The sequence below is a fragment of the Orbicella faveolata genome, unplaced genomic scaffold (genome assembly GCF_042242905.1).
Source record: "Orbicella faveolata isolate gen_17 unplaced genomic scaffold, um_ofav_v1 contig_46, whole genome shotgun sequence".
NCBI classification, from domain to species: domain Eukaryota; kingdom Metazoa; phylum Cnidaria; class Anthozoa; order Scleractinia; family Merulinidae; genus Orbicella; species Orbicella faveolata.
The window spans coordinates 13,814,939-13,830,416 of record NW_028301576.1 but is presented as its reverse complement, the minus strand read 5'-3'; the positions used below and the strand labels follow the sequence as shown (position 1 = coordinate 13,830,416).

Genomic DNA, 15,478 nt, shown 5'->3' with positions numbered 1-15,478 from the left:
AAACCTGAAGAGTAGCTTTTTTTCCTGCTGTTTTTTAGATTGTTAGCAGCCGTGATCGATCGCAACATCAACATCACAATTCTCGTTTACGTTCCAGCTCAGCGCTTTTAAAATCTGTAAGACATGTTTTGGATACTCAGTATCCATTTTCAGTTAAAGGGTGTTTACAAGTGAGTGACTTTATATCGAGTAGGTAACAAGTAGAGTATCCGAAAAATGTCTTCCAAATTTAAGCGGTGTGTTGTCTTTTTTAATTGTTTGATTTCATTCTTACTGCTACGAAAATTTTATCGTTACATTTTACACACTACAAAAACGTAGCAGTTGAATTCATGCTTCTGAACTCGTATGTTTATTTTAGGTCCGATAACATGCTGCAGCATTACTTGAGTATCCTCGTCATCTTAAACACTGCAAAGCTTTACGAAGCGCTGGAACACTGCTCTGACTCAACATACTCAGTGTATGGTCATAGCTTGTCCAGTCACGTGAATTCAACAAGAATTTCCTCCAGTCTCTCTAACTGCGTCATGATGTGTGAAAATGAATTCCGCTGTAAAAGTTTGAATTTCCGTCTGAAAGATAAGTCATGTGACTTAAATGATGCAGACAGATATACTCACCCAGAGGATTATGGACCACAGGAAGGATCCGTGTATATGGACACAAGCGTAAAACACAAAAAGGTCGGAGCCTATATAGGTTTATTAATAATATCAATTAGTAGAATTCTACTAGTATACTAATGCAAATGCTGCAATCTGATTGACTGAGCTACTCGTACACCATCAGCCATTAGGGTGCAGCAGCTGTCGGTAGTCTACGAAATGTGACGTTTTTATCGCTTTTCCGAAGTTTTGGAAGAATGTTTAGATGTAAATGGATAATTAAATTCCTGAGAAGACTAAAAGAAGGACATGAAACGGATTCATGCTTTCAAAAACTTGAAATTATTGAAAAACCGGTGCGCGCGCTTAAACAACCGCAAATTTACCAAGGACAATTCAATACGTGCGACTTTGTTAAAGGGTAAAGTTCAATAATGCGTCGAAAAATATTTGGAAACCATATTTGCGTTAATTTAAGTGAGAATTCTACTAAAACAATTAGATTATTCACTCTCGACTTCTATGAGGCGAAAGTTGATTCAGCCTTCGGCCTCATCAACTATCACCTCATAGAAATCGAGAGTGAATAATCTAATTGTTAATTATAATAATAATAGGAACAATAGTAATAATAAAGCGTTACGCTATGCACCCTATGTGGTTAACGCTTCACATCAGAGCTCAAGATACCGTCTTCTTTCTTCAGAAGGGTGGTTTCAAGTCTTGCGCGGAGATACACCAGGAATTTCCTCAGACTGAAAGTGGTTATTACTGGGTAAATATTGGAAATAGAGAAGCCCAAGTTTATTGTGATATGAAGAATTATGGTGAGTACATGTTATCATATTAATTCCAGGTCGAAAGTGTAAGCTGTGTATAAACTTAATAGTAGGAAGATCTCACTTCTGAAAACATGTTAAGTCCAGTAGGCGTACAGACGACAAGCATAAACACAGCTTACTTGTCTGCACGACTTCCTGATACGGTTACGTTGTTAGCGGTCTCTTAAACACCAATTTGCAAGGTAACAGTTAACAATGGATTTTCTTAATTGCCAGGTGGCGGCTGGACTTTGGCTGTGAGTATCAGCTCCAAGAATAACGATCATCTTCAAAGAAATGTCAACAACTGCCTTAACTCAATACTGTGTGTGCCCTTTGCTGAGAATAACATTACAGGCCGGAAACTAAGCGACGAGGATATACATAAACTGGCACAAACTGAAGGTAGAGAAACATGGCTACACTGCATGTGAGAGAGACTGAAAAATATCTAGAACAGCAAAGCAACCAACAGCTAAAGCTCCTCCTCTTTAAGGGTAAAGGAGTAACATAAAAATTCGTATTCCCAAAGTCCTCTTTTTACTGAATTCAAGCTGTTTCGCAAACATCACTAAACGAGCAATTTCTGGAGGGCTCTAAAATAATGTTTTGACAGATTAGACTTAGCATCTCATATGCACTGTAAACCTCAAATATTTATATTTTCTAGGAATATTCAGAGTGGATGCATTGGTTACTCAAGTCATTGTGTTTTACCAGGTATGGAATGAAGTGCTTTTTTGTATTAAAATGAACTGTATTAAAACTGTGATCATGTAACAGATTCTTTCTTTATTGTGAATTTAAGATACCAAGTGGACCTGAATAGTTCAACTCTTCTTGTCCCAGAGGAAAGCAAGTGCCTTGTTTGTTGGTTTTGTATTAGTATATATTATACGGTTTAATATTAATTGCTGGTAGATCGTTCTCGATTTTGCTATTGCTAGCCGTGCTTAAATCTTTTTCATAAGTTGTACTAAAAGGGAGTCGAATATATGAATAACATCTACTTCAGTAGCAAACATGCAATAAAATAACTGCCTTGAAGGTTTAAGTGCTGGTGATACTTTCAGTTGTAAACAGAGACGAATAATAACCCGACAAAGATGCATTATGAACTAGGCTATGATGATATTGATCTCGATATCGTAATTTACTGCGCCACTCTGGAAATTCTAAAAACTCTGGGCGGGAGCTAAGTTACTGTAAGGTTAACTAAGGGCTTCAGATCTAGAAACGCTTCTATTTGCGTCCCTAGCCTGTTACAGAGAAATACTTTCCTCATTCATTCCAGTTGTCCACGCATCATCATTTCCCATTCTTATCCGTATGTGTGGGAGACTAACAACTGCACTACTACTGATGTGGGATATGGCATTTACAACGGATGTCATAGAGGCAAGCAGGGATTATCATGTAATGGTCAGTGTATACTCCTTTTAAATTTCTCTAAATTCAAGCCAGATAAAAACAGTACTGAAAAAGTAAAGGAATTACTTAAGCAATAAAGATATAGACAGTACTGTTGTGAAGTACCAATGGAAAAATCCAGACTTCGGTTTTTTTAGCCTCCGTAATTGTAAGTTGACAAAAAATTGTCGGCTCTAACAGAGGCTTAAGGACGTTCGCGCGAAAATTTTCCAACATTGATTTTTTTTCTCAGACTTTTACCACTGTAAGATGATGAGTTAGCTATGTCAGAAATGTGAAAAAATGGGTGGTCACCCGACTTCGTTTTGGAGAGAACATGCCCGGAACAACACCCTTAATCTGGAAAAAAAAAAAAAACGGGCTTCGTTAGCGCATAAGGCCACAGTGTCTGTAAGCCCAAAAATATTGCAATTAGATCTTTGAAGTAAAATATTCTCAGCCTAATATTGTTTAAGTAGACCTATTAAATGAATTTCGTCAACTGGTGAGGTTCCTTATAGAGCAAGTTCGCATTTAGCGATCATAGTTTCACGCGCCTTGCAGCCGCAAGATTGCGGAATTCGATTTCCCGTGCACAGAAATCTTTAAATTTCTTTAACTTCCCACATTAATTTTTTGTTCATTTTTGGACAATATGGAGATAATTGTAAATAAAATCTGTTTCTGGAAAGAAAAATAGGGGTCACCGAACGTCCAAGATCGTTAAATCCAGTCAAAGGTGTAGCAAGGGCCATCTGCCCCATCATTGTTCATTTTATTACTTAGCGCGCGCGCTCATGCATGGCGTGGCGTGTGAATTTGCGTGCGCAGTAAAAATGCGCAGAAACAATTAGCGCGAACGTCCTTAAGGCTCGAATATCCTCGCCTCTGGCTGGCGGTTTGGCTGTAATGAATACAGGTGAAGCTGACTCTTTCAGAGCCCTGGTCGTTTTACAGGTGTTTTATTCTTTAGCCATGGCGCTTTGACAATAACACATCCTGTCATTGTCATTTTCTTTAGTAAGGTGTGTGAACATGGCCTGACGGGAATTTAATGAACTTTTATGTTACCGCAGCATCCTTGTGACTTAATTGACTTCTGCTTTCAGTATTTGATGGACATGATGATGGGGAGTGTGGCTTTAGGTGGTGGTCATCTGGCTACAGTAAGTAAATAACTTGCCTACCTGGATTAACGAAATGACAATGACTCATAACATGTATTGAAAAGAACATGTTTTAGTGCCAACACTACAGACAGAACTTCGATTTAAAACAAGAAAAACTGACTCCAAGATACTATTTACTAAAGAGAGATTCTGATATTTACGCGTGTGATGCCGGTTAAACGGGATGTGCAACCATCGGCGCCATTAGAACAAAAATGCTCTATAGATCTCATCCCTTTTAAGAAACGCTCTCTGGCTACTTTCCGCACTACAGACAGCGTCCAACAGATTCTTAAATTGTAAATCAAGCAAGGTATCATGATCGCGTTATTTACTTTAATGTAACTTGAGTATTTTGCTGTAAATTTTGACCTGTAAATTTGGCGCAGCGCAAAGAAAATGCTGACGTTATGAATTTTTGGCAAGGGATAAAGCAACAGCCACTGTAACTTCCAGCATCATAGAGTAAATCAATTCTCTTTTTGAAAAGAATTCTGAAAAAGAAACCTCTGGGAAAGGTGAGAAGAAGGGGGTGGTGGCATTTATCAGGCCTTTTGTACGCCCGCTGGTTAAAAGTGAGGTGGGAAATTCTCATGAATATCATTGTCGCTATTCTTTAGTCATTTATTAACTTACTGCATTGTACATTAACTCAATCTCTTGAACTTTATTTCAACCAGGTTCAAGACGAGCCCTGTATGGTTATCCTTGTCCCGGGGATCCCAAGGATAGTCGTGGAATATATGGTAACAGTGATGGGATGCTGTATGTCAAGTAAATGAACAAGCGTTTGGAAGAGATGTCTTTTGCAAGTCTACCAGAGTTTTCTTAGAAAATAGATAAACCCGGGGAGCACGAGTACCTGAAGATTAAATAACGCGTAATCATGATTTCGATATCAGTCTAACAAGAGATAATAATTAATAATTAGATTAAGAGCTCGAGATTTCTATGAGGTGATAGTTGATGAGGCCGAATTAGTCATCTAATTGTTTTAGTAGAATTTTAGCTGAAATTTCCTTCAAATGGCGATTCCAATTATTTCTTGTATTAGTATTCACGCTTGTCTTAGTATTCACGCTTTAGAGAATTCGCGCGGACTCAGTGAATTGTCAATTTGGCATTGTGTACGTGTACGCGCTCTTATCAGTTTCTTTCAAAAATGTCGAGCTTTTTTAATTCAAGAAACTGTTAACTCCTTCCTTTTAGTCTTCTCGGGAATTTGATTATCCATTTATTTCTAAATGTTTTTTCAAAACTTCGCAGAAACGAGAAAACGTTGCAATTTTGTCGAACACACCAAGCCACTGCACACTAATGGCCGATAGTGTGCAATGGCTCAGCCAATCAGATTACAGCATTTGCATTAGTATACTAGTAGAATTCTACTAACTTAATACATTAGAGACTACTCAGATTTTCCCAAATCAGTGATTTTCTTCTAGTTCTACAATCACCAGCTTTAGACACGAAAGAAGAAAGTAAGAAGAAGAATTACGAAGGAAAGGTTGTTCATAAGGTAGAGGATATCTTAAATAACTGGAGAAACAAGAGATTAACCTCAATTGGTAAAATTGCAGTTATTGAGGCACAACTTGTTTTCGTTTTTTTGTCAACAACGTCGTGCTCCAAATAGCTGAAGAAACAAATGATATTCTTTTTAGAGGAGGTAAGTTTCTAAAGAAACTGTGGTGCTGCGTCGGTGGGAAGTATAGCAAGATAATTTGGTTTTATCAACTGGGTTGATACTGTTAATTGCTCACTGTAAAGAGATTCGATTACGGTAGCCAATTTACATTATCAACCCAGTTGATAAAACCGAATTATCTTGATATTCTTTTTAAATTCCTTTGGAATAACAGGGGCGACAAAATGAAGTGGACTAAAATAACAAAACTATAGAGTTTATATTCGCGGGCATAAATATGTTTTGGGCCCGACTCAGACTCATTTTAGCTCGAAGGGCCCAAAACGTATTTATGTCCAAGAACATAATCTCTATTACTATTATTATCACTTTTGGAGGGCATTGGGAAAATATCAACTGAAGAAAATGACAACAAAACAATCTGAACAATCACGCGAGCGTTTACAAGCTGAATAGCTTTTATTTTCCCTCAATGAAAATACACAATACATCATGGGAAGCTGGCTAAAAATTACAAAATCTTGCCATTTGAGTTTTCAAAAATTGTAGACGACATTAAAGGGAAGTTTGATAAAGCTTATTTGTAAGAGCAAGTGTGAGGTTTATTTCAGCGGGCTAAAATACATTTTAGCCCGCCAAATTCTCCATTTTAGCCCGGAAAATGCGCCGCAATGCCCGACAAAGTAATAATAATAGCAAATTACCAAGACGCAGGCCTAAAGATGCTAGCTAGACATTAGAATAGAATTTAATTAAGGGCTGAAAATTTCATGGGTACTTAAATATATTTCAAAGGACTGTAAATCTAAATGGCAAGACTATATTTTATAATCCCTGGGCTAATGCAGTGGTGATGAAAATTAACGATCTGATGACAAGTGATTCAAGATTTAAAACTTACAGTTGTTTCAACTGTAAGTTTTGCTCTCCAGTTTAGTTCTACGAACTTTTGTGGAGTAATTTCAGCTGTCAGGAGTGCTATGAGATTTTTGGAATTGACATCACCACGAAATCAAATCTCTGCTGCTGTTGTCAAACAGCACAAGAATCGTTTCTTCATCTTTTCTGGGAATGCTCGATCACACAAGCCTTTTGGAATAGGGTTCATCTATTTTTCGCTTCGGGCAATTTAATACCAGCCTCACAAGTTTTAACTTTATGTCAATGGAGAGAAAAGCGCCTCTTTACTCAATCATTGTTAACTTCTTGGTAGATATTACACTTACTCCTGTAAGTACAAAAATGTTCGACCATCCTCCATAGAGTACGTCAATCAGGTTAGATGCAATTTAAAAATAGAAAAGCACGCGTTTCAATTCTTACAGCAACACAAAACGCATTCCGACAGAAGTGGCACAAAATAGTCTAGTCATTATAACTCGTTTATATCTTCTTTGAACTACTGTTTAAACAGGCAAGTTTACTTTTAGATTCTTCTTTGCAAACGAAACAGCTTCAAACCAGTGTTTCATGGCCTTACAGATTTCTTTTTTTTTTTTTTTTGTTATATTTACTTTTGTTTGTTAGAGTAATGTAGTAGAGTTAGTGATAGTATTGCATCTGTTAGTTGTATTCTTTTTAGTTATTCCTTATTAGTCAAATTATAATTAATATTGTTGAGTAGAATAACTTCTTGTTAGAAAATGTTTGTTATTATTGTTAGTATTGTAAGCATGGTTGCTTGCCATTGTAATTCGTAATTAATGCTAAGGGTGTAAAGGCTGGTTTCCATATGATCGCAGACGATCGCGGATCGCGGATCGCAGATCGCAAAAAGTTCTGCGATCGTCTGCGATCATATGGAAACACACTTCTGCGATCGTCTGCGATCGTCTGCGATCGTCTGCGATCAATTGCGATCGTGCGATCATATGGAAACCAAAGTTCTGCGATTTGCGATCGAAACGTATCCCATAATATTTTGAATTCTGACCCATGATTCAACGCTTCTTTGCAACAAAGCAACCGCTTATTTGTTGTAAACATGGCTGGCGTTGAACAAGGTAACGTTAGTAACGAGAAATTTATGGAGGAAGTTGGGCGATATCAGTGGGTTTACCACCGTAACAGTAAAGATTTCAAAGACAAAAACGAAAAGGCTAACTGCTGGGAAAAAATCGGGGAGAAATTTAATTTATCGGCGGCTGAGGCGGAGGTCAAATTCCGCAACATAAGAACTGCGTATGGTCGTTATCTGAAGCGATTGAAAACGCTACATTCTGGATCTGGGCGAGATGCAGTGGCAAGAGAATTTCAAAATAGGTTGACTAAAAGAAGAAATAAATTTGTTTGCAGCAAAATTTCCTCCTCGACGTCCGCCATATTGTTTGCTGCGATTTCCCGCCAGCACAACACGCTTGTAGTTTTGACAGTTCCGCTGTCCGAAATGTATGCAACAGTCGGCTCTGCGATCGCTTGCGATCGTCTGCGATTATATGGAAACCAGCCTTTGCGATCTCTCTTTGCGATCGTCTGCGATCATATGGAAACCAGCCCTAAGTAAGTTTAGTATTGTAAAAGTGTAACTAAAGTGTAGTATTGCAAAAAAGGGAGGAGGAGATTCAATCAGGAGGGGGACATTGAAGTGAAGGGGCGGGTGCGGGGTGGGGTGGGTTGCCGAACGCCGCACTACCGCAAAAATAAAATATCGGCAAATTCTGTAATTTTCTTGTTGATCTGCCTCGCTATCCCCTAACAGACAGTTCTCATTAACATATATGTAGCTAAATTTAAAAGATTTACTTGGAAAATTTGGCTTGACCTGTTCGTCAAAATACGGTTGCTATGGCAATTTTTAAATGACATAAAGAAACTTTATATACCAAGTCAAATTATTTGTGCATTTTGATTGGTTCTCACCAATGATCTATTGGAGGACATGAAAAGACGCACAGATGACGTCATCATTATTACAATCATTTGCCCTCTGTTGTTTTAAAATGGCGGAAAGTTTTAAGAATGGAGATAATATTTTACCTGACTGGGCGAAGGAAAATGTAGAAAAAGTCTTGTCGAGATTGTGAGCAGGTGCGAGACCAGGAAGAAGAATTGAAAGAAAAAGACGTTTCTTTCTAGAAAATGCTTCGGAAAAATTACTCGAGCAGTCTCGCGCTAATTTAAGAAAAACACCCAACACAATAAGCAAAAAGCTCATGAGATTAATTAATTGAAAACTAGTTTACCTAAATGGTACAAAATGCTGCGGAAGGGAAGGAGGATGTAAGGAGTGTCAATGCAGAGCTGGGTTGTTCCCATACAGAACTCTTGATCGTCGGTAACAGTAACAAAATGGTTTATTTAACTTCTCGGATTACAGCACCCAGTAGCACTAAGCTTCATTACATTTCTCATTGGTCTCTTACGGACAAAACTCGCGCTCTTATACAAGTACACCCGCAATTTCTAGAAACTTCTCTAAAGAATTAAATAGCGTTGTTGCAAGGTTTCTAAGTTCGAATGTTAGATGAGAAATAGAACATTCCAGAAGGTTTTAGGTCAAGGCTGAATAACTTCCAGTTCGAGATTTCTAATAACATCAACAAGCCGTAATTTTTGCGTGCGATTTCCAAAATGTTGACTACAGTTGTGCAGGTAAAAAAATAAACAGCACCGCTAAAATCTGTGATTTTTTAAATGATACTAACTTCAACAGACCTCAAATAATACTTGATGAGAGGGAACTCTACTTCAAACTATAAAACAGATGCCTGGTTGAAAATCAGAATTTTGCTTGCTGTTGTGGCAATTGACACAGTTTAACATCATCAATAGCACAATGTAACGTTGAACCTTTTTCACGAGTGATTACAACTGGTTTACTTCTACACTTCTGGTTTTTAAAGCTTTAACACACTTTTACGGTAGGCTAACGATAAAATTTTGAACTGACTTGGTTCTCTCGGTATCACGGCGGGCGACTTTGACTTATAAACTAACTTCTTCGTTTCTGTGATTTTCCAAATGACGTCTATTCGTATTAGATGACACTCCACAAGAGTGCTTTGTTGGATATTCTTGACTGATGTTCCTGTTGTTCCCGATAGCTTTCATCTTTATTTTCATCGATCGAAGAGAGCACATGGAAAACAGCGCAGCTCAGTAGAGAGCTGCCTAATACAGAAAAGACTAAGTTAACAAAGAGAAGTTTATAAAGGCAAACAGGAACGATAAAAGAAGCGTCAAAAATACACAGCAGAAATCGTACACTGCGACCAACGATGCAAGAGAGAGAGAGCACAAGTTCAGAGTGCATATGTTAATTCTGCCATTCGATGATAATCACAATTCCTTGCGCCTTTGATCTTACCGCTACCACAATTCCTTGCGTTTGGCAAAAACGTTTTCAAGGCTCCCTCAATGTGACCTCGCTGGGGCAGCAGAAATTCAATTTTGTCAGTCAATCTCAAAATAATTGTTTTCACAAGAAAGAACATCACAGCACCAATTCTATAACTGAACAGACGTACGACAACATGGAATCAACTTGTTAAGTTGACACAATGAATTTTTGGCAAGGAATAAACGAACAGGCACTGACAAAGACCCTCTGGGGGGAGAAGTGGCATTCACTCTTACTCACTCTTTCATCATCATCGTCATCATCATCATCATCATCGTTATTTAAAAACACGGTGAATACATCAGGCATTGACAATTTAATCTAAAAGCTACAACTTATTACAAAAGACTATGTATACAGATTAATCTTCTATCTATCTTTCCCCTTTGTGCGCCTCCTGGTTAAATGTGAGGCGGTCAATTCACTTGCATTATTCGTAGCTATTCTGTAGTTTTGCATCAACTCACTGCATTGTACGTTAACTCACTGTGTCTCGAACTTTATCTCAACCAGAGGCTGGAAGACGAGCCCTCTATGGTTATCCATGTTCCGAATTACCTGAACATGATAGTCTTGGAATATATCATCACAGTGATGGGATGCTGTATGTCAAGTAACTGCGCCAGCGTATGGAGTGGATGTGCCCTGCAAGGCTAGCAGAGGTTTCTTAGATTATAAATAAACGCAGGAAACACAAGTACCCAACGACCGGACAACAGGTAGCCCTGGATCTAATATTAGTCTAGGCTAGTCTATAATTATACCTCAACTCAGTGATATTCTGTTATTTCTACACTCACAAATTACCAGCTCGAATTCATTTAAGTGCGTTGTTTAGTCGTTACAGACCTACGCACCCACAGCGCTCTAATTGGTTGCCAGATAGGAGGAACCACAATCTGGAGGGGGGCATTGAGGGGGAGGGGGGGGGGGGTGAGGGGACGGAGAGGGCCGATCGCCACGTTACTGCATAGCTGGAGCTTTCATGTCACCAGGGCAGACATCGAGGTAAAAAGGAGAGGCGGGGAAAACAATCACAGAATGACACGATAAAAAATCGTAATGGATTTGTGGCAAAAATATTGTTGTTGTCGTTGTTGCTCCAATATATACAAATTTAAGTTTCTCTAGAATTCTGTAGGATTTTAAACTTTAGCTAATAATGAGGGACTACTGCCCGTTTTGAGTCTAAATGAATTTTAAACATTTATCCCAGCTTACATAAGGAGACAAGTAAAATTAGGTACGTATAGTACATGCACAGGTTCGTCTATTAGCCCATCATATTTATCAAAGATCATGGCCAGAAATTCCGGACATCGCAACGGCGCAAGCGCGAGGTTACTTGACAATATGGCCGCCAAACTCTCAAAGGAAATGTATGGCAGAAATAAAACAAAATAAAATAGAGCACGTTCTGGCTTACCGGGAACAAGTGCCGCGATCCGGTAGAGTTCTTGAAAGTTTGCTCGGCTATTCTGATAAGTTGGTTTTCATCAATCATCATCATATTTATTTTCGAAGCTTGGCCCATACAATGCTCTACAAAACAGAGGCTTGAAATCCCATTCTTGCATCCCAAGAAGATTTTGATCCTCTGTAGCAGACAACATAATCGAAATATCCCAAGTGCTGCGATCGTTTGAAGAAAAGCACCGTACGATGTACTATTTGACCAATTTTCACCTGCGATGCTGATTTCTTCGCTCTGCTTTTTGGTTTTAAAAAGCTTGCAAAATAGCGGAAAGCAAGCTCGTAAACAGCCACGCTAAAAATTCCCAAATCCACTGTCTTTGCACGGCGATATTTCGGCTGCAAATGGTCCGATTTTGCTCCAAAAGACATCGTTTGAAAGGCAATTTTCTCTAGTTTTTACTTTTATGCAATTACTTCGGTCAGCAGTTATTTAAACGCCCAACAACATCTTTTTGTACAACAACTTTTTCTGTAATGTCGTTGAGCCCGAAGTACGCCGCACAGAACAGCGGTATGCACCACTATAATGTGTAGTAGACGTATACCGCACGAAAATTAACAGACTCGGTGTCCGGAATTTCTGGCCATGGCAGCTATGAAAACGCATCTGATTAGTTAACATGTACGTAGAAGCAAACCAAACGCGGAATTATATCCTCAGCGAGTGACAATTATCTATAGTCATTATAAACTCGCAAATGTCTCACAGTTAATGATCGCCAATGAATATATGTATATCAATATAACTGTCATGTATTTGGTTTATTGCAATCGAAGCACATGGAGCAGAATGCGCATAAGTGCGCATGCTCATAATGTCAACCGCTGGCTCAATACACTACAACTCCTCCCCCTTAAGCCAGTCTCGTACCCCAAAAATTTAACACAACATGCTATTCTTAAAAAAAAAGTCAGAGTCCTAGAAATGGGCAGTTCAATGTTCAAAGGTCCAGTCGGGCTGGGGGGCTTCCTCTCTCTGGTAGGGTATCTTCTAACAGGAACATGTCCAATCTGGCTCAGAGGGCTGCTAACTGAAGGTTTAGCAGCTGGATTGGATGGCTGAAAACCCGTTTCCCGTGGGACGGTTTCTGTCTGCTCAGGCGGCTCAGCTACTTGGTCACCATGGTACTCGACTGGGGGCGGGAACAGCAACGGCTGGATAACTGGTGTACGGTTGTCTGCAACAGGAACATTGGAATCTTTGATTTGGTCTGTGTGTCGACGCCAAACTAAGTTAGGCCCAATCTCCACCTCATAAGACAGGGGTCCTAATTGTGCACGCACAGTACCTGGTACCCACTTTGATTTTCCATTGTAATTTCGTGCTATTACTCTCTGGCCAATGGAAAAATGCCGCGTTACAGAACCACCCTTGGCGACAGACTGGTCTACCTGACGGTTGTTTATCTGGACGCTGAGATCTGGTTTCAAAAGGTCCAGTCGAGTGCGTAATCTTCTTCCCAAGAACAACTGGGATGGTGGCTCTCCAGTGGTTGAGTGGGGAGTGTTCCGATAAGCCAGCAAAAATCTTGCCAACTTAAGACTCAAGGATTTCACTTCAGTTTCGCTCTTCATCACACTTTTGAAGCTCCCCACACAGAGTTCCGCCAGCCCGTTGGTGGCAGGGTGGTAAGGTGCTGACGTGATGTGTTTGATTCCGTTTCTATTAAGAAATTGCTGAAACTCTTCTGATGTGAATTGCGACCCGTTATCGCTTACCAACTGGGCTGGTATTCCATATCTGGCAAATACGTTCTGAAGGACTTCAATGGTCTTCTCTGAGGTTGTACTAGTCATTCTCTCTATCTCTAGCCATCTTGAATGTGCATCCACTACCACCAAGAACATGCTGTTGAGGAACGGACCTGCAAAATCAATGTGAATTCGTTGGCAGGGGGACGAAGGCCACTCCCATGCGTGTACCGGTACTGTACTGGGCTCTCTCTGTGTTAGTTGGCAACCTGAGCAGGACTTAACCGTCCGTTCAACTTCCTTGTCGATTCCAGGCCACCAGATGTAACTTCGGGCGAGGGCCTTCATCCTCACGACCCCCATATGTCCCTGATGCAGTTCTTCGAGAACTTGAGGGCGCAACTTTGGAGGTACTACGACTCTTATTCCCCACATCAGACAGCCTGATTGTAATGTGATCTCATCTTTGCGAACAAAATAGGGATTGAGTGCAGGAGCAGTGTTGTGTGGCCAACCTTTACTGGTCATCTCATACACTTGAGCCAAAACAGGATCTCTCTGTGTTTCTCGCCGAACGTTATCCACTGTGACTGGCAGTGGATCAAACTACATCAAATTACATACACCCACAGGGTCGACAACTTCTTCATCTCTGGATTCCTTTACGAGTGGTAGGCGGGAAAGACCATCGGCATTACTGTGAACGTTAGTGTTCTTGTATTCAATGGTGTAATCATAGCCCGTCAGGAACAAGGCATAACGTTGCAGTCGAGCCGCAGTGACCACAGGGATGCTTTTCCGCGAATGAAAGATTGACGTTAAGGGCTGATGATCTGTGTACAATGTGAAAGAGCGGCCAAACAAATACATATGGAACTTCTTTACCGCCCCCCCCCCCCCCCCCCAGATTATTGACAAGGCTTCTTTGTCAATCTGTGCATACTTTTGCTCAGTTTTGGTGAGTGTCCTTGAAGCAAAAGCTATGGGTCGCTCGGTACCGTTGTGCATCACGTGAGACAGAACCGCTCCAATACCGACAGGGATGCATCACAAGCAAGCCTTAGTGGTAGGCTGGGATCATAATGCGTTAGAACTTGCTCTGACGTGATCATTTCTTTCACTTTGTGGAATGCTATCTCGCACTGTTATGTCCATTTCCACTGATGATTCTTCTCCAAAAGTTGTGTCAGGGGATGTACTACTGTCGATAGGTTAGGCAAGAACCTGTGATAGTAATTGATTAGCCCGAGAAAAGATCTCACTTCAACTACATCGTTTGGACGTGGCGCATTCAATACTGCTTCTACCTTCTCTGCTGACTTGTGTAGACCATCTTTGTCGATGTCATGTCCACAATAAGTTATCTTCTCCTTGAAAAACTCACATTTTGCCTTGTTTGCTCTCAACCCATGAAACTGAAGCCGTCGTAGAACTTCTTCTAAGTTAGCCAGGTGGTCTGCATCATCCTTGCCATTAATGATCATATCATCAAGGATACAGCTTGTGCCAGATGTTCCTTCCAGCACTTGATCAATGGTGCGCTGCCAGATTGCAGGTGCTGATGTGATGCCAAACACCAGTCTGTTGTACTGAAACAGACCCATGTGTGTGTTGATGGTGAGGTATTTCTTGGAATCTTCTTCCATCTCTAGTTGGTGGTATGCCTGACGAAGGTCAATCTTTGAGAATTTCTGCCCACCACTAAGCTTTGCAAAGATATCTTCAATGCGGGGTAAAGGATACTGCTAAGCTTGTAGTTCTGGGTTCACTGTGCCTTTGTAATCACCACAAATTCTGACAGACCCATCTTTCTTTGGGACAGGTACAATGGGCGTTGCCCAGTCGCTCCACTCAGCTTTCGTGAGAATACCTTCATTCTGAAGTCTTCTCAGTTCTTCTTCAACCTTGGGCCTCAAGGCGTAACGTACGGCACGAGCTTTGCTGAAATGAGCTTGGCTATCTTCTTTGAGGGTTAGCCTTGCCTTAGCCGATTTGAATGTTCCAAGTTTATCTTCAAAAACATCAGAGTATTTGTCTAGCATGGTCTGCAGACGCTCGTTAGCAATTGGTGGGGTTTGTGAAGCTTTCAGTGATTTAATAGCATACCAATCCAGGCGTATCTTGTAGAGCCAATCCCTTCCCATCAACACCGGGCCCTTATTCTTAACCACATACAGATCCAACAGTAAGGGTTGCTGACCTTTGTACTCAACATTTGCCTTAAGCACTCTCAGTGGAACAATGTTTTCCCCCGTGTAGGTTTGCAACATTAGTTCCGTTTTATGCAAGGGTTTGTCGTTAAATTTCTCCTTGTA

The 15,478-nt window shown here is 40.2% G+C and overlaps 1 pseudogene across 1 annotated transcript; it reads left to right on the top strand.

Annotated features, from left to right (window-relative positions):
- The first annotated feature begins 367 nt into the window (after window positions 1–367).
- LOC149098514 (uncharacterized) lies at window positions 368–10,699 on the top strand (annotated as a pseudogene). The gene is made up of 8 exons (XR_016203722.1): window positions 368–686; window positions 1,315–1,435; window positions 1,667–1,834; window positions 2,100–2,149; window positions 2,238–2,284; window positions 2,724–2,827; window positions 3,949–4,005; window positions 10,509–10,699. The product of XR_016203722.1 is annotated as an uncharacterized LOC149098514 (transcript).
- The last annotated feature ends 4,779 nt before the right edge of the window (window positions 10,700–15,478 follow it).